Genomic DNA, 25,236 nt, shown 5'->3' on the forward strand with positions numbered 1-25,236 from the left:
GGAAAAATCACAGAGAAATTCACTGCCAAAGACAGAGCAAACTCATGGGCTGCTGCCATCAGCAGACTTGTGAGCCTTAAAGGAGTCATGCTTGGACCAGCTTCTCCGTATCTTACTGTCTTAATTTTACCCTATGATCTTCCATATAGACTTAACCACCATTGTGTCAATAGCCAATCCCGTGACCTTCCAAAAAGCTGTTGAAATAGAAAGAATGGAAAACAGGGACTTGAAGTGATATTTACGTATCAATATTCATAGCAGCATTATTCACAATAGCTAAAAGCTGGACGCAGCCCATGTCCATTGATGGATACATAGATAAACAAAATGTGATAGACACATGCAACGGAATACCACTCAGCCTGAAAAAAGGAAGGCCATCTGACCCGTGTTGCAACACGGATGAACCTTGAGAACATCGTGCTAAATGAAATAAGCCAGTCACAGAAGGACAAATACTGTACGGTTCCCCTTATATGAAGCACTCGGGGTAGTTGAATTCACAGAGACGCAAAGTGGAAGGGTGGTGGCCAGAGGCCGTGGGGTGGCAGAAATGGGGAGTTGGTGTTTAATGGGTCAAGAGTTTCGGTTTGGGAAGATGAAAAATTTCCGGTGATGAACGGTCGGTGATGGTTGCAGGGCAGTGTGAATGTGCTTCACGCCACTGAACTGTAATTCTAACACGGGGAAGTTGGTAAATTTGATGTTATGTGCATTCTACCACAGTTAAAATGGTTGAAGGGACACCACATTGGAGAATATGTTGGGAGGACGTGACGGTCCCCTCGTGGTTCCCCCACTCTCAGATACACCTGGGCAGTTGGAGTAATTTCTTTGGTTACATATTTTGTTTGCATAGAACACCCAGTTAGTGATTTATGTTGCTGCTTTAGACTCCTGAGGAAAAGAATAAAACAATGTCCTCCTTTTCCTTCGCAGCAAAGAGCCAGGCTTTTGTGTTCTTCAGTTCTATGCCCTCTTCTCCCACAGAGAATGATTGGCTTTTCTGTGTTTTAAAAGTTGCTGAAAAGGCAACCCCACCAAGTCTCTGTTTAGTCACTCTGGACCCTTCTAGGGAGGGTTGGGAGTTACCCAAAATGGAGAAGGGTTGGAGCAGGGAGGTGGAACCTAGGAGTTTGAGCGGGGGCCTTGAAGGTTTGCAGTCTGAATACTAAGAGGTGGTTTAGAGGTTGTGGATTTGGGGGGTGTGGGCCCCCAATGGAAAGTTATGTTAACACCCCAGAGAAGGAGCCACTGCTTGCAGCAGAGGGTTTCAGGGCAGGGCCTGTGTCAGCGAGGAGGTGCCCATGTGCCCACACTAGGGCAGCCTAGGGCTTGGAGAAGAGCCCACCGAAGGTATAGAACCAGTGCTGGTGGCAGCAGCAGGTGGCAAAAGGAGCCTCAAACCCAGGACAACCTCAGTGAACTAAGGAGCAAGCACCACCTCTATTTTGGAGGACCACATAAGCTTCCCTTTCAAGTGCCAGTCACTAGAGGGAGGGGAGGGAGCCCAGGTTTGGTGGGGGGAGAGGGAAGAGGAATAAGTACTCAGCTGGATTGGCGTCAATGGAGAAGAAACAAAGAAGTATGTCGCTGCCTACATCTTTAACAAGTGCCTTGGAATGCTTCCAGTCATCACAATTGTCCAAATTTTACTCCAAATCCAATCTGTGACTCCTATTGTCTTCTTACACTGGGGGACACTTAGGAAAATGTAACAGATGGCTGTGTGCGGCAAGCGCACTCCTTCCCCACTGCCAGCAGTGAGTTTTGTCATAAAGCCTTTCTCTTTCATCTCAAAATAATTTTCCTTCATATCAAAAGCAATACATTGTATTGATATTGGAGAAAAGCATAAAGAAGATGTGAATCTCCCATAATGCTACCAGCCCAGAGACAACCACTACCAACATTTCACTGCATTTCCTTCCCGATCTTTCCCGTGCATTGTTTCATGTCTTCAGCCGGGTACGTCTTTCAGGTCCCACTGCCCACGTGTGTGGATGAGCCTCCACTAAACCTTTCTGATTCCAGGCCCTTCGTGGAGTGGCAGACAGAGCCGGGGGGGGGGGACGGTGTGGGACGCTAGACAGACAGAACGCTAACCCACTCTTAAGGGAGGCAAACACCACCTTCTCAGCAGATTCCTCATCAGACTTGATCTGAACATAAACAGTTTAGATTATATTCAGCTGGTTGTTGACACTTATATGATCTTTATCCATAAAATGAGATTGTAAATGGTGGTTAGATTTCCAGGCCATAAAACCTGAGATGACAAGAACATAATTGAGAGGTCATTGATAACTCTTCTGATCACAGATTCCTCCTAAGCCCTTCTGAGTTCTGGGTCCCTCCGAGACCCAATCCCAGATGTCCAAGGCTTGACCCCTCAAGACTGGTCATGGACCTCTAAACTCTCAGGTGTGTAGACTTGGCTGGGCAGATGGCAATGGAAGGTCAAAAGCAGGGTAAGAGGACTCAGGTGGGAGAGACACATCATTCAGAAGTCCAGTCCTGCTAATTAGGGAGTCAGCATTGAGATCATGGGCTTGGGGACAGCCCTGCGTGGGTTCAAATTCCAGCTCTCCTTTTGATTAGTTGTGTGAGTTTGGGCAGCTCACTGAAACTCTTCGAGTCTCAGTTTTCTCATCAATAAAATGGGAATAATAATACATAATCCTAAGGATTTATTTGAAGATTGGCTAAGGTAGGACATGATTTCTCAGACTTGAGAATGACGATATCTTCTAGATTCCCACCGTTGATTTGAATTACTTCAATTAGGACATTTCCTAAATACTGACAAATAGCACTCTTTACAACTACAAAACCAAAGGCAAGATTACAAATTAAAAAGACCCAACCAAACTAAAATAGATTAGTGTGATTAATGATGTTATTTTGCCAAAATTAATTCTGCTTCTTGAAATACTAGTTTCTAGGACATGGTTCTTTTGAGCTTGGCATCCTTGACCCACCATATGCTGTGCAATGGTTCAACTTGCCTCCAACCTCACTCTAGTCTAGACCTTGTAAACTGGAGGGCTGTAGGCTGTGTGTAGCCCTTGACAGGTCTCATTTGACCCTCACAGGACTCATTTTTTTTTTCAATCGGCTGCGATTATAAGAGAATAAAGACATTACCCATAAAATCTGCCCTTCCAGCTTGTCTTGGAAAACTGAAAGATCGAGCCCTGCAGGCCCACAGAGTCTGGAGCTGAATGGCAGCCCCCTCTTGCTGGAGCTGGGCTTCCAGGCAGACCCCAACTCCACTCCCCTGGCTGTCCTCATTTGTGTTAGCTGCCAGCCCCTGTGGTGTTTGGGTCGGTGACCTCTTCCTGTGGGACTTACTGAAAAGCACCTATTCTTTCTCCACTTGTCTGTGATAATTAAACAGCACTTCAAGACACCAACAAAAGGTGAGAAACACAAGAGCGAAAACGTTCTGCTGAAAGGATGATCAGTATTCTGTTCTAAGGTGTCCATCCAGATGACCTGGCCAAGTTTGTTTATGCAAATGTGTTTGAAGATTATTATTATTATTTTTAAAGATTTTATTTATTTATTTGAGAGAGAGAGAGACAGCCAGCGAGAGAGGGAACACAAGCAGGGAGAGTGGGAGAGGAAGAAGCAGGCTCTCAGCAGAGGATCACGCCCTGAACCGAAGGCAGACGCTTAAGGACTGAGCCACCCAGGCGCCCCGAAGATTATTATTGAAGTGAAAATACAAAATGTTTAAATCCTTCTGGGATCTCTTTAGTTCTTCCAGGATCCCCGAACCCCAGTTTGAGCACCGATTCGCTCTTGGAGCCCTCGGCAGGAGCCAACACTGCCGACACCTTGATTTCAGACTTCTAGCCTCCAGCACCATGAGAGAATAAATTTCTGTTGTTTTAAGCCTGCAGTTCGGAGAAATTTGTTAGGACAGCCTTAGGGAACTAATACTGTCCGCTTGCATAGAATCAGACCGCAGAAAAGAATGAACTGGATGGGACTGTGACTGAAAGGAGAGAAACTAAAGAGAGGGACTAGTACCCATCCCAAAATGCATCCCTCACCCCTGCTGGATGCGATGACAGGCCCTGGCCGCCTCTCCCCCAGGCTGCCGCCAACACCAGAGCCTGCCCTCTTCTGTCTGTTGCTTCTTCAAGGTATATTTTCCACTCCCTTGCACCTCCTTGCTCTCCAGACTCCTCTCTCTACGTTTGTAGTGAGCCCTGGGGGGACTGAGCCCCCAGAGCAAGGGCCTGGCTGGGAGAGAAGGATGAGAAGCAGGGGAGTGGGAGATGGCACCTGGGATCGGGGAAGCCGACGGGGCCGGGAGGCACTGTACCACAGAATGGTACACATTCTGTCCAAAATGTGAACCAGGCAGACCGTGATAGACAGCATGCAAAGACAACGCCGTTGGTATCTACAGTGAAGTCTCTGTTCTGGCTTAGCCAATACAAAACAAACCTTTTTTTCTTTTAAGGCAAAAAGACACCCAAATAACACTCCAGTCTTCAACAAAGCTGTGTGTGTAAACAAACTGTTCTTACAGTGTGAGTTTTTAAGAAGATGTTCCAGTTTTCTGCACACCCTTCCAGGGCGGGTGTGAAACCTTCCTGTGCCGTGCAGGGGAGCTTTCCCCACCAGCGTTTTCCCACCTTGCCCATCACTGCCGGCCACAGCCACAGGCACGGCCACGGCCACAGCCACGGCCAGCATCTCAGATGGACTCCCACCTGTCTGGTCCTTACACCCACTTAACCTGCTGCTGTCTGTCTGTTGTAACAAGTCTGTCTGTCCTTAGATCTTTGTAATGAGCTATGTGTACTTTATCAGACCTTATGTCTCCTCATCTGTGACCTTCACGCCCTTCACACCCTTCACAGTGACTTGCTGTGCTCAACTTTTCAACCAAGTGTTTACTTGCTGGTGGCGCTTTCTCAGGCATTCAGGTCCCACCATCCTGGTATTGCATTGCATTAATATGCAAATGAAATGAAATGAAACACTTCCTCTTTGGCTGAGAATTCACAGTTTTAGGGCTGGAGATGGGCTGGTTTAGTGTTTCATAGGTACAGTTTGGTGGTAGTAAATGCATTCACTAACAAGTTAACTTTACAGATATGGACAAACTGATTCTAAAGCTTATATGGAGGGGCGCCTGGCTGGTTCAGTCAGTAGAGCATGCGACTTTCAGTCTCAGGGTTGTGAATTTAAGCCCCACGTTGAGCATGCAGCCTTCTTAGGGAAAAAAATGAAAAGAAAAAAAAATGAAGTTTATATGGAAAGACAAAAAAAAAAAACCAACCCAGAATACCCAATAGTATATTACAGGAAAAGAACAAAGTTGGAGGACTGACACTCCCTGCCTTCAAGACTTAGTATAAAGCTACAGTAACTGTGGTATTGGCAAAAGAGTAGACAGACGGATAGAGCAGAACAGAGAGCCCGGAAGCAGACTCACATAAATATAATCAACTCATCTTTGATAAAGGAACACAAGCAATACAATGTGTAAAAGGTAGTCTTTTCAACAGATGGTCTGGGAACAGATGGACATCTGTATGCAAAAAAAATGAATCTAGACACAGACCTTATATCCTTCACCAAAACTAATTCAAAATGGATCAGAAACCTAAATGCGGAATGCAAACCTATAAAACTCCTAGAAGATAACATAGGAGGAAATCTAGATGACCTTGGTTTCGACTTTGACGGTGAAAACAACACCAAAGGCACGATCCAAGAAAGAAATCATTGGTAAGCTGGACTTCATGGAAATTAGAAAGGTGTGCTCTACAAAAGACACTGTTAAAAGGCTGAGAAGACAAGCCACAGAACTGGGGGGAAAATATTTGCAAAAGACATATCTGGTAAAGGACTATGATTCAAAAGATACAAAGAACTCTTAAAACTTAAAAATAAGAAAACAACCTGATTAAAAACTGAGCAGAAAAATCTGAAAAGACACCTCACCAAAGAACACATACAGGTGTTATTAAGGAATTGCAAACTAAAGCAAGGTGCCTCTACACACCTATGAGAATGGCCGAAATCCAGAACCCTGACAGCACCAGGTGCTGGTGAGGTTGTGGAGAAACAGAATTCTCATTCGCTGCTGTGGAGAATGCAAAATGGTACAGCCACCTTAGAAGGTCACTTGACAGGGCGCCTGGGTGGCTCAGTCAGTTAAGCATCTGCCTTTGGCTCAGGTCACAATCCCAGGGTCCTGAGATCCAGCCCCGCTTTGGGCTCCCTGCTCAGTGGGGAGCCTGCTTGTCCCTCTCTCTCTCTCTACCCCTTCCTCTGCTTGTGCTTTCTCTCTCTCTCTCTCTCTCAAATGAATAAATACAATCGTAAAAAAAAAAAGGTCACTTGGCTCTTTCCTACAAAATTAAAACATACTCTTACCATATGATCCAGCAATTGTGCTCCTTGGTTGTAAATCAAATGACAAACCCCAGCACGCAGATCTTTATGACATCTTTATTTGTAATAGCCGAAACTTGGAAGCAACCAAGAATGTCTTTCAGGAGGCAAATGGATATATAAACTGCGGTACCCCCAGCCAATGGAATAGTATTCAGTGCTACAAAGAAAGGAGCCATCAAGCCATGAAAAGACATGGAGGAAACTTAACAGTGCATTACTAAGTGAAGGAAGCCAGCCTGAATAACCTCTATACTGCATGATTCCAACTCCATGAGATTTTGGAAAAGGCGAAACTGTAGATATAGTAAGAAGATCAGTGATTGTCAGAGGCTAGTGGAGAGGGAGGGATAAAGAGGCAAAGCACAGAGGGATTTTAGGGCAGTGAAATTATTCTGTATGATATTATAATGGTGGATACACGTGATTATACATTTGTCAAAACTCATAGACTGTACAACACCACGAGTGAAATCTAATGTAAACTATGGACTTTGGTTGATAATGATGTATCAATGTAGGCTCATCAATTACAACAAATATACCACCCCGGTGAGGGATATTGATAATGGGATAGGCTGTGGGTGTGTGGCTGTGGAGTTAATATGGGAACTCTGTTCTTTCTGTCCAATTTTGCTAAAACTGCTCTAACAAAGTGTGTTCAATAAATAAATACTTTAAATAATTCAATATTCACTTACTGTATGACCTTGTCATTCCATTCCTAGGTATTTACACAAGAGAAATAAAAACATATGCCCACATAAAGTCTAGGACACAAATGTTCAGAGCAGCTTTATTCATATGAACTAAAACCTGGAAACAACGCAAATGTCTGTTAGTGGGTGAATGAATAAACAAACTAGGGCATATCTATGAAATGGAACACTCCTGGCAATCAAAAGGAACAAACTACTGATAACCATCATTATGCTGAGTCAAAGAAGCGAGAAGCAAAATGGTACATATTATATAATGCCATTTATATAAAATTCTAGAAAATGTAAGTTAATCTGTGTGCTGACAAAAGATAGATCAGCATGCTGTACCCAGGAGTGGAGGAGGAAAGTACCACAGGGGGCATGAGGAGACTTTTGGGGGTGATGGAAATGTTCTATGTCTTGACTGTGGCAGTGATTTCACAGGTGTGTATTCCTATTAAAAATCATCAAAGTGTACACTTTAAAAAGATGCAGTTTGTTATATGTAATTATACCTCAATAAAGTAGAACAAATCTAATCAATTAATAGAGGGCTTTCATTTGTATCAAGTTTGTTGAAAAATTGAGCATTAGACTAAAGAGAAGCCATGTCAGAGAAGAATATATATTAAAAGCTTTAAAAATGATTTTTGGTTCAGCATTTCCAAATCAGGGAATTGATTTTAAGGAAGTCATAAGAATTTTCATCCTAGTATTACTCATTAAGGACAAATTGAAATGACCTAAATGGTTAATAAGGGGATTATGGCATATATGTATTTATATAATATATATGAGATTCCACCATCCAACTTGAAAAGTCACGTTATTTAAGTGTATTTATTGACACATGCTTTTACAATACACTAATGAGGGGGTGGAGTCTGATTACCAAAACATATATATGATATGATCCCATCTTTAAAAAAATCATTATGTCCCTAAATACATACAAGAAATCTGGAAATCTGGGTGTAGCAGTCACATAGTTGGGTATAACGGAGAATGCTAGTTGACCCAACACTGTTCTCTCCCCTGGTGGTAGAATTTTTGACAGGGATCATGGCCATTCAGCTAAAGACTACATTTCTCAGGGATGCCTGGGTGGCACAGTCGGTTGGGTGTCCCATTCTTGGTTTCAGCTGAGGTCATGATCTCAGGGTTGTGAGATCGAGCCCCATGTCAGGCACCACGCTCAGTGTGGAGTCTGCTTGAGTTTCTCTCTCCCTCTCCCTCTGCCCCTTCCACTTGTGCTCTCTCTCTCTCTCTAAAATGAATAAAAAGATCTTAAAAAAATAAAAGGGCACCTGGATGGCTCAGTCTGTTAAGGCTCTGCCTTCAGCTCAAATTGTGATCCCAGAGTCCTGGGACCGAGTCCTGCATCAGGCTCCCTACTCGCCGGGGAGCCTGCTTCTCTCTCTGCCCTTCACCCTGCTCATGCGTGCACTCTCTCTGTCTCTCTCTCTCTCTCAAATAAATAAATTTTTAAAAATCTTAAAAAAAAAAAAAGACTACATTTCCCAGCCTCCATTGCAGCTAGATGTGACCATGTGACTATGTTCGGGCTAATGGGATCTGAACAGAAGTGCTGTTTGCAACTATAGGTGATTCTCCAAAAGAGAAGGGGCATATTCTCCCCTCTGTGTTTTCCCCTTTTCCAGTGGTGGAATGAAGCAGGGGTGAAGAGCCATCTTGGACTGTGCACAGAGGTGGAACAGCCAGGAATTTTGGAGCAAGAAGATGGAAAGAACCTGGGCCTCTGACAGTGTCTCAGAGCAGAGCCAAAATACTGAGTCCAGTGCTTACATGAAAGTGAAATAAAATCCTATGCTTTTAAGCAACTGTTTCTTTAGGTCTCTTAAATGTGGCTGAATCGGTATTTATCCTACCCAGTGCACGTAGGGAAAAGACAAGTTACAGAAGGGAATGATTCGCAGAGAAATGCGGCTGGTAGGTCAAATAAGGTGAGGGCTGAAAACTTCTCCCTGGTGAAGCAACAGTGAAGTCACTGCTGACCCCAGGGAGAGCATTTTCAAGGGGCCATAAGAGCGAAAGCTCAGTTCTAGGAGTGAACTCCAAGTGAGGAAGGATGGACAGCAAACGTAAGCACATTGCCACGTTTAGCTGTAAAGGAGGCAGTAAGTAGGGAATCACTAGAGAGTGACATGGAGTTGGAGAACAATCCTGCCTCGCCTCTCTTGTACTCTCTAATGGCATTCTCAGAGCATGGGAGCCTATCCTAACAATAATCTCTAATGTTCTCGGCCTGTTTTACTTACTGGCAATTGTGGTACGAGTCACGGCACACTTAGTGGCCCAAACGACAATAATGTATTTATTATTTGACAGGATGTTGTGGGACGGCTGGGCTAGCATGCTTCCTGTGGTGTGGGCTGGAGCACCGGCGTGCCTGGAAGACCCAAAGCACTGGTTATCGGTGGGCCAGAGGTCTGCTCCGCATGGTTACTTGAGCTTCCGCGTGGCGTGGCCACTAGGTTCCAAGAAGCAGCATTTCAAGCGTGCAAGAACGTGAGTTGTTAGTATTTTCTAAGGCTTAGGCCTGAGACTAGCACGGTGTCAGTTTCACCACATTCTATTGTTCAAAACAGATCACAGCGTCACCCAGATTTGAGCGGAGGGGACTACCTCATGGCATGAACACCAGGGGTACTGAGGACCACCGGAATAACAGTTTCTCACATGGAAATGACTCGGAGGGGAGGGAGAGATTGCCAAGGGGCAGGAGGAAACTTTTGGGGGAGATAGATACATTTCTATACTGATTGTGGTGATGGTTTCACAGGTGATACATGTATCAAACTTATCAAACTGTACCCTTTAAACTTATGCAATTTATCATATACCCATTATCCCTCAGTAAAGATGTTTTTAGAAAGAGAGCAATCTACTGCAGAATGGAGGAATATTTCAGTAAATTATGGTATATCCATTGGGTGGAATCTTCTGTAGCAATTACCACAGATAAGAAGAATGTGAAGGAACGCTGGGAAATGTTTATGAATGAGGACAAATGGGAAAAGCGGTTTGAAATTCAGAGCATGCTGAAAATTTCGTAAAAATGTGTACGTGTAGGCAAGGCTAGAAAAGCTTTGGCGAGATGAAAATACCTTCATTAGGGAGGTAGAATACCATGGCTTTTCTCCTTTAATTGTTGACATTTCCTGCTATGTTGCTGTATTTTCTTTATAATAATGTCCTGGTCCTTTCATTCTGCATTCATTCGGCTCTGGACGTGTCAGGCCTCTTCAGCTCACGCCCTGACAGTGCAGATCCCGCGTCTGTCTACAGCCCTCTGTTGCTGCGTGGGCCGCTCCTGACGCAGGGACACTTGCCCTGGGCTTCAGAAAGGGGGCAGTGGCACTGCCTGGAGTGACGTGGCACCGTTGTGTTTGTCAGCCCTAATAACGGGCTTGTTCCCTCTCTACCTGGAGCTGTCACCCAGGCTTCCAAACCCAGACAGGTTCTATTTCATAACGACTTCCTTATTAGTCACTCTCTTCCCACTTCTCTCTTCTGCCACTTTCTTCTAAAGCGCGCTGGCTCGGCAAGCTCCGCGTGTCAGCACCACGGCCAGGCCTCCGGCTCCCCAACCGCCTGGCGCTGCTGCTCCCCTTCATTGCGCAGAGCCGTGCATGGCTTTGCTTACCTTGGCAGCATCTGGAGATGGGGAGACAGCGACTACCCATGTCGGCTGCAGAGTTTCCCAGAATGTGTTGCTCCTGACATATTTCCCCTTCCCAAAGAAGCTACTTGAGGAACCGTGCTATTTTTTCCTAGGTGTCGCACAATCACAAAGGTAATTTTCCAGGGAGATGGGCTCAGCAGGCCAATGCCCCCAAAATGGGGAGAGAAGGGAGTCTGGCCTTTTAATTACACCCCACTGGCTCCAAGTCCCCATTTTCCTTGCCATGATGGCACTTACTGTCTATTTAAGGTCAGCTCTGCCCATTCTGATGATAAGCACAGAAAGACGGCCGATGGCGGGCCAACATTTACAATCTCATGGGCCAAACTGCTGTCTGCATTCCCAGAGTGAAGCGTGGGCAGCAGGTCCGTGATAAAGGATTGCAAACCGGAGCCAGAGAGGCGCCTGCCAGGTCCCTGTCACCTGGCTGCAGGCAGGAGCCCGATGGCAGGGGTACCCTGTTTGCATCCAGCTCCAGCCCTGGGTTCTGGGGGGCGGGGGGCTCTTAGGTTGTCAGCTGCCACCCTGATGCCTGTTAAACTGTTCCTCAAGGTGGTCACGCTAAGACTCAATGCAACACAACAGAATGGCCAGTGTGCTGTCAAACGGATTTGTTCTTAAAAATGAGACTTTTTGCTTTGCGCAGAAGGACTGTCAGTTTCCAGTGCGGGCAGTTGGTGCTCCCAGAGGAAATGCTGGCCCTCAGCAGCTCGTGGGGTGTCTGGCCTCCAATGGCTGTGTTTTGGGCCACACCAGTCCTTGTGTCTACCCCAAAGCAGCCTTTCAGAGCCGTCTTCTTGTATTTCCCCCTTACCTTTAGCATCTCTCACTGTCTTTTTGACTGTCTGCTTTACGTTTTTGCACAACACTTTGGGCAGAAATACATTTTGCAAGCTGTGGTCACCATGTAACAGTAAGAACTCCGGAGAGCCATCTGAGTGGGAGATGGCAAGGAACGGGATGACGTGCTGTGTTGCAGCTGGGATCCTTTGCCTTTTCCCTCTCTTCTTCTGCCTTTCCCTGAGCCCCCACCAGGCAAGAAAATGCAAGTGTGGGAACAGGTGCACATCCGCAACTCCTCCCCCACATTCTGAAGGAAATACAGCACCAAGAAGCCTTCCTTTTCAGTGTTCATGATTTACATGATGAAAAATGCTTCCTGTCTGTGGCCATTTCATTATTATGGTAAATATAGGATTCAAAAACAGTGGGAAATGTTATCAAGTTGGGCCTCCAATGATTTAAAATTACATTTATGCCTCATCTAGAAAGCTTTTTTTTTTTTTTTTTTTTTGGCAAGAAGAAACTGGGTGACTTGAGCCAGCTAGATTACTTTTTAAGGTTAAAAAATGCTAACTGTAACATAAAAAAAGGGGATGGTGTTGGAAATCCCTTGGACATCCTAAGTACTGGGAATAAAGATTTTAGATTTTATTTCCATTTTTACGGATGGAGAACCTTGGAGGACAGATAGGAGTTAACTGTCCCGAATTGCAGACCCTTGCCAGTCCCCACGAGGTGATGAGGTCATTGAACATAGACTCTACCACGTGGAAACATTTTTGCAGCCCCATTAGATCGGGCACAGTAGGGATTCAGTAACTATCTGTTTATTTATTAATAAACAACTGTTTCCTGGAAAGGACCAACAATATCCATATGTTGAACATGGGCACTTTTATTAGGACAATTAGTTATTTAATAAACATATGAATTACATATGCCCTCCGTACTTCAGTCGCACCAGGGGTATTAGCTGAGCTAGCAGGTGTAGCTGGCAATGGACAGCAGCAATCAAATCAAGAATGCCTTAGCTTCTCAGAGGGATACTATTTTCACATATGGCATCGATTCCTGGGAGTCTATGGGACAAGGACGAGTATCTGTGCGATTTTACAGAGCTGTGGCTGCTTGTACGAGCTGCATTACTCAAACTGCCTTGCCCCGAAACCTTCGAGGACACAAGTACAGGTGCGTTTACCCCATCACCGGTGAGGACTGAATGAGGCCAGTGTTGGGTGCTGGGCTGGCCGGTGACTCTCTGCCCAGGCTGTATGTTAATATCACCTGTGGAACTTCTTTAACTATACCTGTTGCCCGGGTTCCTCCCTGGACCAATTAAATCAAGATCTCTGGAGCTGAGTCCAGGTATCATATTTTTAAAGCTCTCCAGAGGGGTCTCAGATGGAGCCAGGGCTGGCACCTTCTGGAAAGCCACAGGGAGAAAGAGGCACAAAGAAGGAAAGGTAAGAGGAGAGAATCACTTTCTGCTCTCTACGGGCTCCCAGTTTGCTTTCAGCCAGCAGTACTGCTCGAACTTGACTGCGTACGCAGGCCACGTGGGGGTCGGCTGAAATGCAGATTCTGATTCGGTAGCCCTGGCTGGGGCTTGAGATTCTGCATTTCTAGTGCATATGGGACAGATGCAGCTGGTTAGCAAGCCACACTTGGAGCGGCAAGGATCTAGGGCTGCAAGGTCCAGTAGGGTGACCACGAGCCACATGTGGCTCCTGGGCATGTGAAACGTGGCCAGTCCAAGTTGTAATCTGCTGTTAAGTATAAAATAAACAGGATTTCAAAGCTTTATTATGAAAAAAAGAATATAAAATATCTCAGTAGTAACTTTTATAGTGATTACATGTTGAAATGATAATATCTTAGATGTAGCGGGTTAAATTTAATATATCGTGAGATTAATTTTACCTGTTTCTTATTTTTGTTTTTAATGCAGCTACTAGGAAATTAAAGTTACTTATTGACTTGCATCCTATTTCTATTGAGCAGGGTTGGTCTAGAGCACTGCTCACGGCAACTGCGCAGTGGCGAGAGTATTTAAATGGGACTGGATGTGAATGCAATTGCGGGGTGGGTGGAACGCAGTCTGTCACTTACGGAGCGCTCCCTAAGAGCTCTCACTGTTCTAAGTGCTTTGTATGAATCTGCTAATGTTCGAGTGCTCACAACAGCCTGTGAGATAAGTGTTACTATTATTTCCCTTTAACAGATGGGGGCTTTGAGTCAGAGATAGTGTAAGCAACTTGCCTACAGTTAGCAAATATATGAGTTTTAGAAGGCCCTGCTCCAGACCCTCTCTGCCTCTGTACCTCCTCCATGGAGTGAAGAGACCAGGGGGCCAAGAGGATGTGCCATCGGGAACTCATCCTCCCCTCCCTATTCTAGAACATTCTCTGGTTACCCAGAATGTCAGAATTGCCTGTGGGGTTAGAAGGTAATTTGCAAGGCCTATGTGGATCTCTTCCCTAGAGACGTCCTCCTAAGGATGAGTTGCTGTCTGATTGACCTGGGTTGTGGCTGAGGGCAGCCTTTTGTGGGGGCATGGATGGGGCTTCGGTGCAAGAAGGAACCAGGGGTGGGGAGACAGGTAGGGCTGGCTGAGTGTTGGGGGTTTCTGGTTGTGCTGTTGCTCTGGGCCCCACTAATGTCAGGAGCAGGCCTAGTGCCCGGATCCCATGCCAAGGACCACGTGCTGCAGGGCTGACATAGCTGAAGGTGGGCTGCATTCCAAGACTTTGCAAGTGACTCTGGGCTTGGAGACTCACGCTCACACAAGAGCCACAAGGAAAGCATTGCTGCTATAAGGATTATAGGCCAGTGGGCTTCTGATCTTCAGAAGTCCTTGGTATAAGCCAACTTAGACTTTGAGGGTGGCAATTTCCCATGCCTGTCTCCCAACCCACCATTTTCTCCTCAAACTCAGAATGATCCACCTTATGGAAAGCAGCCCTTTGTTCTGGAAAGCAAAAAAATAAACGCCTCACTGTAGAAATCACAGTGCTGGAACTTACCTCAATACCATAGCCGCATTGCCAAAAAAAAGACCCTGAGCTTTGATAAAGAGTTCATTCACATAGGTGCAAAAAGTCTTGCTTGCTGAGGGCCATTAGTGCATTCTCAAAGGAAGATTCTGGAAAACAGAGCATTGCTGGGTCCCTACCCTTGCTGGGCTGGTGGCAAGAGACCTTTCAGAGCTCTGGTCTGATGCCTCTGTGACTGTCGCTGTGAAACACTGTTTTCTTTTGTCTGCCTTCCCTGGGCTCTTTCCTGGGCACGAGTTGGGGGTTCAGTGACCAACAACAGGAGGAGCCTTTGTGGCACGTTGCTCCGTTACCAACACGCAAATACTCCCCTTATCTACAAGCCCATCCTCAGCCTCATTCTGAGTCTTCTTTCTGAGTCTTTCAAACTGCATAGAAGATAAAGTCTTAACATTCCTCTTAAGAGCATCTCCAATAAATTCTTGCTTTTCCTTCACTGGAGAGAGAAAGAAGAACACACAGCAGCAGGGGAAGAATTTAAACAGCCTTCAAGGTCAGGCCAGGGTGAAGGAGATAATCCTTATCTCCTCAGAGATCAAAATAAGAGGCAATTAATTCACTTGGCCATGCAGGGGGCTCTGGGTAGACTTTGAAACAACTCCCAGATAATGAGGATTTCTGAACTGGGGACTGAATTACCTGGGTGGGATAGACTTTCCTTCCCCTGAGATACTTAGATGCTGGAGCAGGAGCCAGGCTGGACTTCAGTGACGATTGCTTGCGTGGACAGAGAGCAATTAGCCTTGTGTCTGCTCAGGAAGATGATGGGAGCAGCTAGCTGAGCAAGATCAGTCTTCCCCCTGCCTTCTAGATCTCATGCAATTCAAATGAACCATGCCAACAGGATAAATACCTTGCATTGTATATTTCCAAAATGCGTTCATGTTACTTCCGTTGAATCTTACAGTGGCAACCCCACAAGTGAGAAGGGAAATGCTTGTACTGTGGCCATCCGGAGGGGACCACAGAGTACAGTACCTGCCCCAGGTCGCACTGCTGGTTAGCACCAGGGCCGGGACGAGCACAGGTTTCCCGATGCGTTGCTCTTTTCTATTGAGATTTGCCAACTCTGAATCCGGTGAAGTATTAGGGATGGTGGGGATTGGGCTACAGCTTACATTGCTTTTCTGAAATTTTTCAATGTGTTTAAAAATGAAACTAATACGGGCTTCCCACCTTATCTCCTTGTCTCCTTGTTCATGTTTGGCTGGAGGGTGGGATGCCTTGAGCCTTATTAGAATTGACACAACCCACAGAGGCAACTACATTGAAAAAAAACAGAGAAAGAGAGAGAGAGAGGGCTGTCCTCTGCCTAATTGCATGGTCGGCTTCACTGTGAGGCATTGTCCCAGGGGCTTGACTCCAAACCAGAAAACTCTGGGGAACGTATTTTTGGAAAGAGCCTAGTGTCCCTGGAGACAGATAAACCAGCTGATCTGATGACAGCTTCATCCCAACTGGAGTCCTGCATGCCTCCTTTCCTTAAGAAATTTAGAGTAAAACTGAATTTAAAGAAAAAAATTTGAAACCTCTTTATATCTCTCCGATGTATAGGAAGTCAAAGAAGGGAGTAGCTGAGTGTCTGTGTTCTGAGGGTTTTTCAGGGAAACAGAGGGTGGGCAGTAGACCTAACAGGGAAATCTGCGGCAAGGATTCACCTTCTAATCCCCTGCCAATGCCCTGCTGGCTCCCCGCCACTTCTGCCCTCACCGAGTCTGGTTTTAAGGTACAGGCTTGTTACAAAAATGTCACACGTAGGGGCACCTAGGTGATGCGGTCAGTTGAGAGACTGACTCTTGGTTTCAGCTCAGATGGCGATCTCAAGGTCATGAGATCCAGCCCCGCCTTGGGCTCTGGGCTCCGTGGGGAGTCTGCTTAAGATTCTCTCCCTCTGCCCCTCCCCTGACTCGGGTGTTCTCTCTTTCTCGCTCTCTAAAAGAAATCTTTAAAAACAATGTCACATGTAGATCAGCAATGCCTGTGAAAATCAGAAAAAAAAAAAGTATATAGTATTCCATAGTATTTGTAAACATGAAAAAACAGACATATTTAATACTTCTATAGGAAATGTCAGTCTGGGGCTTGAGAGGAAGTGGTTATCGGGGCGCCTGGGTGGCTCAGTTTGTTAAGCGTCCAACTCTTGATTTCGGCTTAGGTCATGATCTCAGCGTCATGAGATCGAGCACCATATTGGGCTCCATGCTGGGCATGAAGCCTGCTTGAAATTCCCTCCCCCCGCCCCCCCGCCACGCTCACGCTCTCTCTCTTTCTCTAGGAAAAAGAAAAAAGAAAGGGTTATATTTTTCTGCTTTACATTTTTGGTCACATATGTTACACTCACATATCTGCATGTGTGTGTAAACCCCTTAGACACACACCCTCTTATAAGTAATCCCAATCTGTATTCGCCTATGTGCAAACATGCCATATAGATCCAACACACAGACACAGGGCTTTAATGTAGGAGGATTCGGCAGAACTGAGTTCCAGCAATTTTTGTTTTGTTTTCAACTGATGATGGCACCTTTAATTTTACCGTAACAGAAGGTCTGGGGCTCCTGGCTATGACACTGAACAGGTTTTTTTAATCTGAGAAAGGAAGGAAAGAAGGAAGAGTTGTAGAGGAGTTAACTGGGTGGTTGAGGTCTCTAGCAAGTGCCTAGCCTCTCATGGGTAGCCGAGAAGGAAGAACAAGAAACCGGGGGGGAGGCTCTCCTGCCACGATTTCCCGCACAAAGAACCCCCCTCTTGAAGTGAGTTGGTGCAACGCATCTGTGGGGTAGATTCGTCTTATCCATCCACTTTGATCCCAGTCTTCTCTTAGGAATTTATCCTTAGGGGGCAACTGGACAAGTGTGCAAAGTTGAATGTGTTGGGATGCACATTAGTGACAAGCCAGACAATGACAGAAAATGCAATGTCTGTCAAGACAAGACCATATGTAATGTGTGTTAAATACGTCTTACTACATCCCCACAGTATCATAACGAGCTGTCATTCAAGTGGTGATCCGTGATTCTTCCCCGGAAAGGCAATGAGAATTGCTATTTAATGAGTTGACCATGTGGCACATATATGGTGTGGTTTGACGCTTGTAACCACTCCCAAGTTAGGTATGACAATCCTCACTTTACCGATGAGGAACGTTGCCTGAGGTTAAGCAGGCCCAAGTCATAGGTTCAGTAAGCAGTCAGTTAAGAGTTAAACTTTACAGCCCGCTGCCTCAACATCTTTGCCCACAGCACCTTTTTGAATGAAATAAATAAAGGAAATAAAGGGACTCCATTTACACAAATGCGTATACAGAAAGAAGAAAGCAGGAGAGTTGGAGAAATCATGCAATGGTTGAGACTTGCGGGCTTTGGGTAAGTAGGAGTCAGGTCAAATCCCAGCTCCCCCCTGTACCAGCTCGATAACCTTGAGCAAGTAACTTGACATCTCTAACACTTCAGTTCCCATAATTATAAAAGAAAGGTAGTGCTGCCCATCTCATGAATTTGTTGTAAGATTAACCACTAATTGGGAGGCGTTGTATAATGCAGAGAGACATCTGGAAGGATATTCACCTATGTATTAACAGTGGTCGTATCACTGGGGTGAAAAATTTGGAGGTGATTTTTGTTGTTTTCTTTCTCCTTTTCTAGATTTCTTTAAAATCGCTTCAAAGGGTTTATATCATTTTTATAAATAGAAAATCCAGTAAAGCTCTTTTTGTTTTGGAAAAGAATAATCAGATGGCAAAGAATGAGGGTGAGCAGGAAAGGGGGGAGAAGATGAACTCAGAGAAGGGGAGGGACTGCTCCAGTGGGACTGGGAGCTTGGATCGGAGCCTTCTGCCTGGGAGTAAGCGTCTCCATCAGCTCAAGGCACATTCGGCAGGAGTCAAGCTGGTCCAGCCTTGGAGCAGGACTTTTGCTAAGGCTGCTGTTACCAGGCCTGGCCCATGTGTCTGTGACCTTTGCCAGATTCCTGCCTTCTTCAGGAGCTCTGCTCTTTCCTCTGGAGAGGAACGCAGTCTGAAAAATGATTCATGGGAAGATGTAAGTGATTTCATCAAGTTATGGGAGCCCTCTCAAAATCCTTATATTAAAAAAAAAAAAGAAAGAAAGAAAAAAAGAGAATTCAGCGAATTCTTGGCCTGCTGGGAAGAGACTGAATTTGTCTAACCGCTTACAGTTCATTTAGATTTGTACCCAAACTCTTAGAATTATATATACATTTTGGTCTAGCAATTCTACTTTTAAGAATTTATTCCAAGGAAATAATCATAAGTATATAAAATGTTTAGCTATAGGACTATCCATTATAGTAGCTCTTTATAATAGTGAAAATTAAGGCCTGCCTGCATGTCCAGCAATGGGGGACTGCAGAAATTACATAGCTCCGTCCAGTGGAATACATGGTCGCCTCTCCAAGTGTTGTCGTAGGAGTGTATTTCTTGTCATGGTGAAATGTTCACAATATGATACTAAGTGAAAAAAAATCAGGCCCCAATATAAAGCAATCCCAATGTTAAAAAAAAAAGTATATTTATATTATGACTTCTGAAAAATGGCAAAATGTTGGTAATATTTGTTCCTGAACTATATGTGATTATTTTCTTTTGTTCATTTATTGAATATCTGTTTTTGAAATAAGAAATGATGTTATTACAATTTTAGTTTTTTAAAGGGAAAGAAACCCAAAACATACCCACCGGACACTGCATCACCCTGTACTGCTAACTTTACAAGGACACGTACCACATCGGCTTTAGAACCTCAGTATGATTCCTGCCCTTGGCACAACGCCGGCCATGTGAAAGTTCTTCATGGATGTTCGTTGAATGAATGAATGACAGAATGGAAAGACAAATGCATGAAAAAACAAAGCGGTGGTAAGAGGGGGCCCAACATAGAGGAGACACTCACAACAAACTCAGTATACAACTGCTTGACCTCCTCCACGTAATTTGGTAGTTGAGCTCCATGGGATGAGACCCATTGTCTTTGAAGCCCTCACGGTGCCTTGCCTCTAGTAGGGGGAGCTCACTAAATGTTGCATGAAACTATAAATGATGGTTTATCTTTTTCTTACTAGGATTATTTCTGCAGACTTTCCAGCAGCAGGTAAATGCATGCCTGGTGGCAGATCATGTGCAAGGACTGTACTAATGGCTGTTGTAATAGGAAGCTGTGCTGGTTGGGGTTGGGTTTGTTATAAAATAACAACAACAAAAAAAAAAGGATGTTTTTTTTAAATGAAAAGTTTCTTTCTAATGTTCTGGGCAGGCAGCCCAGGGTTGGAAGAGAGCTCTATGGTGTGAAGAACCCAGGTTTCTTCTATCTTTTTGCTCTGCCACAAGTGGCTTCCATTCCCAAGATCACCTCATGGTCCAAAATGGCTCCTGGGGCTCTGGTCATTTCATCAGAATTCCAGCAAGAAGGAAAGAGTAAGAGAACTATATGCTTCCTCTCCAGAAGTTGCATAGGTGACCTCCATTTACATCCCATTGGCCAGAACTTTGTCAAGAGAGCCTAATTAATGTAAATTTTATTCTGGGGTGTCTTGTTCCCAGGTCATGATTGGGGGTTCTCTAAGTGTGGAAGAAAAGAAGAACTGACGTTGGGAAACAACTGGCAGCTTCTGTCACCAAGCTGTCCTCAGCCGTTCTATCACCAGCCAACCAGAGTCTCATCGAATGTGTAACACCTGCTGTAACAATGCAGGGAAAATCACCATGACACGTGGCTTGGGGTTATCAGGTGGTTGGGGCTGCTGTTGATAAACACTTCTTTAGTTGCCCCTGAACGGCACACTTCCATTTCTAGCGCAATCTCTGCTCTTGTCACAGGGATGACATGGGTCACTGCTTTCTGCCTAGCAGAGCTGGACCAGAAACTGCAAGTCAGCGTCTTTCCTGCTGCAGCGATTGCTCATGTCCCGTGGGTCATGACTGGCTGCAACTCTCAAATCATCAGAGAAATCAAGAAGTGCTGTGAGGGATTCTGATTATATAAATGGGGAAAGAAATAGAAGAGGCTCAAGTTTCTGAGTTTATCTCTAAGGGTCACTCTTGTGGGGCCATGGGGTGCTGCCCTTTCTGACATCACCATGGAAGGCACTGGAGGGCAACTAGATGTGAGAGTAGAAGTGCTATGCTCAGCCCTTTAGAGCAAAGGAAAAGGAAGCAGTATTTCTGTCGGAAGCTATGGTTTCGTTGGATGCCGTGCAAGCCCTGTGGTCACCAGCATTCAAGGCAGCCCTCAGCGATCTTTGCTTCCTGGTACGCATGTGCTCATAGGGTCCCCTCCCGTACTGAATCGGGGCTGACCTGTATGACCAATAGCATACAGGAGAGGTGGCAATACATGACTCCTAGGGCTGTTATAAAAGGCATCGTGACTTCCGCCTTGGTCTCTTGGACGGATTGCTCTGGGGGAAGCCAGCACCGTGCACCAAGGACACGCTAGCCATGCTATGGGGAGGCCCGTGTGGAAAGGAGCCAAGACCTCCTGCCAAGCAGCAACTTATGCACCTAATGCAGTGAGCAGCCCTAGAAGCGGTTCCTCTAACCCCCCTCCAGCCATCGGATGACTGCAGCCCTAGTTGCCTTCCAGCGGGACTGTCTGAGAAGTTCCGTCCAGAACCACCCAGCTCAGCCACTCCTAAGGAAGCTTATTGTTGCTTTACGCCACTATGTTTTGGGGGTAATTTGTTATGCGGCAGTGGATAACTAGCACATCCTTTATATATAATGTATTTGTCACGACAACACTCTGAACTAGGCATTAGAACCCCCATTTTACTGATAAGGAGATCAAGGCTTAGAAGGTGAGCTTATTTTCCCAGGTCAGAGCAGCTGGCGGAAGCAAAGCTGGCGCTCCTGTGCATGGAACAGCTGCTCATTGTGCTCGATGCCATGGGGACCATCTAGGACTTCCAGAATGCCTGGCAGCAGAGGAAAGCTAACTGTTCCTAAATGAACTGAGTTACAGTGAGGTTGACACTTAGAGTGCAACTTGTTACAGTGAGGTTTACCTGCTAACATTCGGGCTTATACAGGCCCAGTAGGCAGTTGTGGATCTGTGCCCTAAAACTCACAACTAGTTTGAAACTCAAGGCCATGACCGCCTGTCACGGGAGCCCCCACTTAGGTCCTTGGGATGCAGAAAGGTCCCTAAACTCCCAGCCGAAGTTTAAGCAGTCTCAAAACAATGACGGGATCTCACTACATTGATTTAAAGTGTTCCGAATGCCGAGGGCAGGGATGGGGTGTATGGCAAGGAATGTGGAATGGAATGATCACTTGCCCTTCACTTTATTCCTGTGATGGGTCAGTTTCCATTTAACAGCGTGGCCGCCTGCCAAGGTGCTGACGGGGCCAAATTCAGTTCGTGCCTGCTTGTCAGCAAAAGAATGTGAGCGTTCCTCTGAAGTCACATCAAGTAATGAGCTTCTGAGCTCCCCTCTTGGACTAACTGGTTGGCGTCTGTCTCATTCTGGCCAGAGCCCTCAATGAGAGACCAGCAGCCACTTGATGTCTCGTGCAAACTTTTGGTCCTGCTGTCCTACTGGCGAAGAAACCTGGAGACGGGTAGGAGAGAGGCCTGTCCTCGTTCCCCAGCCTTCTCCATCACCCTCCAGACGCAGAACTGCTCTGGCAACCACACAGGCAGCCAAGTAAATAAATGAGGAAGGAAGGTCTCTTTCTGAAGGATGAAATGTCACTTCTAAAACAGAATTCATTCTCTCTTTTCAGCTCTCTCAAACTTTCCATTCTACGGGCGGTGCCAGTATGCCCCTGAGCTCAAAACTTCAGCATCGACATTGATGGTTTCCTCCCCTCGGTCCTTCAGATTGATCCAACCACCCAGGCTTCTCCATTGCACCTTCAGAATCCCCTAGGATGATTTCCTTGCCATTCCTGCCCTGCCTGTGGGTCGTCACCTAGATGGGTGCCTGGGCCTGATTCCCTCTCCCCTTCAGTGGCTCTAAACTATCCTCAAGCTGTTTATCCACCTTTCAAGACACTGCGTAATTGTTTCCTGCCTCACTTTATTTTCCACAGCTCCCCAGCGCTAGTCCCCGTACACAGACACGCACATGTGTATGCACGAACATGCACACACGTACACGGACACGCAAGCACACTCCGTGCCTTGCACCATCCCCCACCTTTCTCTTGGGCTGCCTCCTCTGCAGCCTGGAATGTTCTTTGTACTCCAGACACTTTGTACAACAGACACTGGCATTGTCTGTTGTAACCCACCCGGGGAGGAAAACTTACTGACCACCTCAGACACCAGTCTCCCATACTCTTTCCTTCCACCACCTCCACAGGCTGTTACTTTCAGAGACCAGCCCCGCCTCAGCGCTACCCCCATTTTCCGGATCCCTCGGGCTTCTGGAATCCCTCTGGACTCAAGAAGGCTTTGAGACCACAGACAGGGAACGGATGGACGGTAAAGCACCGCCCCCGAGGGCCAGCTCACCAGCGCAGCTAAGCGGAGCCACCATCCTAGGGGCCACGCTGTGCCGGGATTCGTGGCCTGCTGGGCTGAAGGAAAAGCACCCGCTAATTGGTTCAGACCACAAAGGTCAAGCCCACGAACACCCAGTAAGACAGGCATGGTGAAAGCCACAGAAGGCCAGGAGAGAAGAGAGCGGCTGCCCTGAGTGGTGCTGGATGTGATTAGAAGTGGCGACAGGGGTGACGAACAGCAGTGGAGAAGTGAGGGGCTGATGAAGGGACAGAAGACACCTGTCCTGTCCTGTCCTGCCTAGAGAGCAGAGGTCTGCCGCGGCCGGAGCAGGGGGGGCAGGCGTGTGTGTGTGACCCTTCGGCATCGGCCACCAGAGGCTGCCCCTCCAGCGCCTCCAGGGCCCAAGCAGGTGACGTAAGTGTGCGAAGTAGGGCAGGTATTAGGAGCAGACAGGGGTAGGGGCCATGACTGGTGGAAGAGCACACACACCATCGAAAGGCCTCCAAACGCACTCCTTCTTAAGATATCGTGGAGGCTAAACAGCACGTGTATTGGGCCCAAACGTGGCCGACAGACATCCGGCCTGTAATCCCTGGGCACCGTAGGCGCGAGGACAACACACCACGAGGACCGATGATGGGAATGGTGGCCCTGCGTTGCCAACGTGTTGGTTAAGCTCTTTCAGACTGCCTAGAGGGTTATTTTAACTGTACCTGGGGAGTCAGCTAGAGAACACGGCTTCACCAGCCACGGAGTATAGTCCGTGATCCGTCAGGAATCATAGCCGCTCCCGTGGCTGCACAGAGCTTTAGAAGGTCAGCGGGGGAGAGGCCCAGCATCTTATCACTCCCTCAGTAGCAGCCCTTGGTGGTTTCCCCGCCTTAAACGCTATGCCACAGTTACGATTCTCCTGCTGTTACCCTGTCACTTTTAGACTCTCCTTCTCTCCACCTTTTGGTTTCTGCCTGTTCCTGACTTCCATTGCTTTGTAGCAACTGCTTGTTTGTGACTTGTCTTGCTTTATGGCTTCTGCCTCTCCTTGCGTGACTCAATTTCTGCTTCACAGGTGAGCCAGTTAACAGCTACCTAGCACCTTCACTGGAGAGCTCTCAGGTCAGACCACCACGTAGGCTACTCGCTGACCTGCGGATGGGTGCTTGCAGGGAAGTTCCAAGAGTCGGAATCAACTTAGCCTTGGCCAGAGAATAATGGTCACTTGGTGCAAAGCATGGGACTCATTCACAAGGAGCCACTGATTCTTGCTCTCAGAAGGGGCAGTGGCCCTGGGAGATACCTGGAGTGTCATGGCCACAACACTAAGATATCTTTAAAAAAAAAAAAAAAGATTTTATTTATTTATTTGAGAGAGAGAGAGCACAAGCTGGTGGGGGGGTGGGCAGAGGGAGAGGGAGAAACAGGCTCCCCGCTGACCAGGGAGCCCCATGTGGGGCTCGATTCCAGGATCCTGAGATCATGACGTGAGCCACCCAGGTGTCCTTAAGATATCTTTTTTTTTTTTTAAGTAACCTCTACTACGCCCAATGTGGGGATTGAACCCATGACCCAAAGACAGAAAGTCACATGCTCTACTGACTGAGCCAGTCAGGCACTCCTAAGATATCTTAAATTATATTCAGGATACCATCTTTATGAAGGCAAGGGAAAACGACAGTTCAAATAGGCATAGAAATCAAAGGCTTACCTCTCAGGTATAAGGAAAGCAAGGCTACTCACTTCTTTCTGAATCACTTAGGTCATATCTGGCTGCAAGTGACAAAATACCCAGTTAAGATAGCTGAAAGAACTATGGACTTTTCCCCCACAGAAGTGGAGGGAGGTGGTCATTGGTATTGGTTCAGCAGCTCTGTGACATTAGGGCAGCCACCTCTGAGATTCCTTTGGCTTGTACCTCATGGTTCCAAAATGGCGATTGCAGATCTGTGTTCAGGGAAGAATGAGAGACGGTCCCTAACAACGGAGTTTGCCCCTTTTTTCAGGAAAGCAGCAGCCTTCCTAGGGCCCACCCACCTTCACCAGTGGACTTCCCCTTAACATTTTCACTGGCCTGGACGGCGCCACCCTAGCTGCAAAGCAAGCTGGGA

The 25,236-nt window shown here is 46.4% G+C and overlaps 1 long non-coding RNA gene across 1 annotated transcript; it reads left to right on the plus strand.

The window, feature by feature from the left end:
* Window positions 1–6,318: 6,318 nt before the first annotated feature.
* Window positions 6,319–24,555, plus strand: LOC117804121. Its single transcript, XR_004628340.1, has 3 exons — window positions 6,319–7,387; window positions 9,477–9,656; window positions 19,331–24,555. It is a non-coding gene; the product is annotated as an uncharacterized LOC117804121 (long non-coding RNA).
* Window positions 24,556–25,236: the final 681 nt, after the last annotated feature.

The sequence above is a fragment of the Ailuropoda melanoleuca genome, chromosome 1 (assembly GCF_002007445.2).
Source record: "Ailuropoda melanoleuca isolate Jingjing chromosome 1, ASM200744v2, whole genome shotgun sequence".
Taxonomy (NCBI): Eukaryota; Metazoa; Chordata; class Mammalia; order Carnivora; family Ursidae; genus Ailuropoda; species Ailuropoda melanoleuca.